The sequence below is a fragment of the Budorcas taxicolor genome, chromosome 16 (assembly GCF_023091745.1).
Source record: "Budorcas taxicolor isolate Tak-1 chromosome 16, Takin1.1, whole genome shotgun sequence".
Lineage (NCBI taxonomy): Eukaryota > Metazoa > Chordata > Mammalia > Artiodactyla > Bovidae > Budorcas > Budorcas taxicolor.
This window is the reverse complement of record NC_068925.1, coordinates 10809944-10814284: the sequence shown is the minus strand read 5'-3', so window position 1 is coordinate 10814284 and position 4341 is coordinate 10809944. Positions and strand designations below refer to the sequence as shown.

General features: G+C 40.3%; 1 non-coding gene across 1 annotated transcript; it reads left to right on the top strand.

The window, feature by feature from the left end:
• Window positions 1-1197: 1197 nt before the first annotated feature.
• Window positions 1198-1270, top strand: TRNAK-UUU (transfer RNA lysine (anticodon UUU)). The gene has a single exon. It is a non-coding gene; the product is annotated as a tRNA-Lys (tRNA).
• The last annotated feature ends 3071 nt before the right edge of the window (window positions 1271-4341 follow it).

The window sequence follows — 4341 nt, the reverse complement described above, 5'->3', positions numbered from 1 at the left end:
GTGTCTATTGACAAGCACCTGAAGCAGCCTCTCATCTAGACAGAAAACGGGTGCAGATGTTTGGGACTCAAGAGAATTCCTGAGAACCTGGAGAACTGGGCTCTGAAAATCAAGCCAGACACAACCACAGCCAGAGTGAGGATGTGGAATTAGTGCCCTGACCACGTGGCTCTCCCTAGCCCTTCTGGTGCCTCAGACTCAGAAAACCTGAGGTTTCTGCTGCTACTCCTCTCAGAATGTGTTTTCCATTGTCCTGAGAGTTGCTAGATCACTTGATTCAAAGTGAGTGAATTCAATTAGCTAAAATTAGATCAATGCAGACTGCAGAAAACTGGAAAGAAATATCTGAATTTTACTATATTAGGAAACAGGCTTCCCAGGTGGCTCAGAGGAAAAGAAACTGCATACCAATGCAGGAAACACAGGCTCAATCCCTGGATTGGGAAGATCCCCTTGAGAAGGAAATGACAATCAATTCTAGCATTCTTGTCTGAGAAATCCTATGGACAGAGGAGCCTGTTGGGCTACAGTTCATGGGGTCACAAAAGAGTTGGACACAACTTAATGACTAAACAACAAAAGCATTAGGAAGCAAGCTCTGCCTTCAACCAGGACAGGGGAACTTCAAAAGTCACTAAGCAATTTCAGATGTTATTCAGATCAAAACATGCGGTGGAGGGCCTGGAGGAAGGAACGAGTAGGGAAAAGAAAGGGAAAGGAGAAGGAAAAGAAGGAAGGAAATGTCCCTTGTTGTGTAGGAACTCCTGACTGAGTAGAGCTGAGACCACATCAATAAACAGGGACCATCAACTAATAATGGTTTTGCAGGAATTTGAACATCAAATACAAACAACCTGAGGTGGGAAGAAGATTGATGTGTTTAAATAACAGGAAAACAGCATGGTCATTGTGGCAGGAGCAAGATTTAGCTTCCCTTTTTTGGGTGAGGTGGTTGATGAGACAGATGACTGAGTCATGAAACCCACAATAAAGACTTTGGATTTTATCTAAGGGAGGATAGTAACATGTTGCTTTGTAGTTTTTTGCATTTTGATTTTTTGTCTTTTAATTACTTTTTGTAAAATAATGGTTTAATATGATGTAAAGTATCACTCTATAAGCAACATGGAAATTGACTGCAGCACACAAGAGGAAAGAGGTAAATTAATAGGTGTTTTTTAAATTATTTAGGGGAAAACCTAGATAGCTCAGTCAGTAGAGCATCAGACTTTTAATCTGAGGGTCCAGGGTTCAAATCCCTGTTTGGGCAACATTAACCTGGGCTTCCCTTGTGGCTCAGCTGGTAAAGAATACACCTGCAATGCAGGAGACCTGGGTTCGATCCCTGCGTTGGGAAGATTCCCTGGAGAAGGGAATGACTACCCATTCCAGTACTCTGGCCTGGAGAATTCCATGGACTGTATATAGTCCATGGGGTTGCAAAGAGTCAGACATGACTGAGTGACTTTCACTTTTCACTTACATGGTGGCTTGGATTAGAATAGTGGTAGAGAAATTGCTGAAATAATAAAATGTTGACTCACAGCTAAAGGTTGGTTGATAAAGAAGCCTGAGAGAGTGAATAGAAGATAGAAGATCTTTGAATTTATGTCCTCAGTAATGAATTGTTGTTGTTTCGTCAATAAGTCACATGCAACTCTTTTGCAACCATATGGATTGCAGCCTGTCAGGTTTCTCTGTACTTTGGATTTCCCAGGCAAGAATACTGGAGTGGGTTGCCGTTGTATAGACAAAATGTATTATAAATTTAGGTTGAGACTTCAATTAGAGCATTGGGAGGGGATGGGAAAATGAATGGTCTGTTTTGGGAATATTTGACATGCTTATATAATTATCCAAGCGAATATGTAGAGTTGGTAGTTAAAGATAAAAATTTAGAGCTCAAATATCAAATCAGGATTAAAGTCATCAAATCAGGATTACAGTTCAATAGTAAATTTAAATGGTTTTATGTATGACTATTGAAGGCAAAAGAAGGAAGGGAGCAGAGGATGAGATGGTTAGATAACATCATGGACTCAATGGACATGAGTTTGAGCAAATCCGGGAGACAGTGAAGGACAAAGGAGCCTGGCATTCTACAGTCCATGGGGTCTGAAAGAGTCAGATGAGACTTAGCGACTGAACAACAAAAATGCCTCACAAGCAGTGGAGCTCTGGCCATAAGGGATTTGGGGCAAGAGTGACTTTCATAGAGCCTCACAAGAGGCAGTGCAGAAGCAGGGCAAGAGGAGTCCAGGATTTTTTGATAATGGTAGCAGGTCCTATATATTAGGGTAAGGTAAGCTAGCTCATGCTGAGTTGGAGGCTTATGCCTGGTATTAGGTTTCCTCATCAGTGATGTTTTCTCTAAGGATAGGCTGAATTGGGCTTATTTTTTTAATATTTATTTATATTTTATAAATTTATAAAATTTATATTTTTCTAAATTTATTTACTTATTTATTATTAGTCAGGTTTTTGTTACAGCCTGTGGAATCTTTTAGCTGCAATGTGTGGTATCTAGTTCCCTGACAAGGGATGAATCCTTGGCCCCTGCATTGGAAGCACAAAGTCTTAGCAGCTGGACCACCAGAGAAGTCCCCTGACTTAGCTGAGTGCCGAAGAATTGATGCTTTTGAACTGTGGTGTTGGAGAAGACTCTTGAGAGTCCCTTGGACTGCAAGGAGATCCAACCAGTCCATCCTAAAGGAGATCAGTCCTGGGTGTTCATTGGAAGGACTGATGTTGAAGCTGAAAGTCCAATACTTTGGATACCTAATGCGAAAAGCTGACTCATTTGAAAAGACCCTGATGCTGGGAGAAATTGATGGCAGGAGGAGAAGGGGATGACAGAGGATGAGATGATTGGATGGCATCACTGACTCAATGGACATGAGTTTTGGTAGAGTCTGGGAGTTAGCGATAGACAGGGAGGCCTGGTGTGCTGCAGTTCATGGGGTCTCAAAGAGTCAGACATGACTGAGTGACTGAACTGAACTGAACTGACAGGCTGTTGCCTGCAGGGCCTCCTTCACTCTGTGGGTCTTGATACATGAATTAACTTTATCTAGTGTGTTCTTGTTAAAGTTAGATATGAGCTGAGGACTTATAGGAAGGATAATCATTTTAAGGTCCAACTAATTGCTAATTTTAATATTTTAGGAGAGAAAGATTTAAAGGATTTACCAAAATGTTAGTATGGTATATACTCCAGTATCTTTTTATATTCAAGTGTAATCTCAATGACCTTGTCCTAACCATAAAGTCATGATTTAGTTTCACTGAAATCATATTACTAAGACTTGCAATACCTGTGATGTGAAAGATGAGGTTATGCTGTAATACTCAGAAAAAAATATATAATGCCAGATAAAATAGAACAAAAATGTCTGTTTAAAAGTTTGCCTGGAGTTAAAATGAAAAGGAAATGTCCATATTTCACAATAAAATAAATTGCTGTAAACAATAATAGTTTACATTCAGGGGCTAATGTTTCTACAGCCGCAGTGGGGAGTTATTGGATCCAAGAGTTAGTGCTCAGGCTTCAGGGCCCATACAGGGCCAGCGAAGAGGTTTGGGGACTCAATATATAATTGTATACCATGCTAAAATCTCATTTTAGGGAAAGGGAAAAATAGAATTCTATGGTTCCTAATAACTATAGTTGGCATCAGAAGGAAATGTTTATTTTTTTTATTAAAAAAAATGCAGAAGGGTAATTAAATTATTGAAGAGGAGAAAAAAGTCAATTATGTTGACAACAATCAAGTAGTGATAATTATTACTTAAAAACTGTAATTAAACAGTAGAAGCAAATAGGTAATGGTAAAACATTGGATGGTATCCTCCACTCAATGGACATGAGCTTGAGCAAACTCCTGGAGATAGTGAAGGACAGGAAACCCTGGTGTGCTGTAGCCCATGGGGATGCAAAGAGTTGGACACTGACAACTGAACAACAATAAAATATTGGATCGATTGAACAGAGGAACAGGCTTTTAAGTCACACATCATTCAAGAGCTACATTAAATTTTTATTTTTTTAAATTTTTAGTTGAAAGATAGTTGCTTTACAGTATTGCATTGCTGCTACTGCTGCTAAGTCACTTCAGTCGTGTCTGACTCTGTGCGACCCCATAGATGGCAGCCCATCTATGGGGGAGCTCCCCCATCCCTGGGATTCTCCAGGCAAGAATACTGGAGTGGGTTGCCATTTCCTTCTCCAATGCATGAAAGTGAAAAGTGAAAGTGAAGTCGCTCAGTCGTGTCTGACTCCTAGCGACCCCATGGACTGCAGCCTACAAGGCTCCTCCGTCCATAGGATTTTCCAGGCAAGAG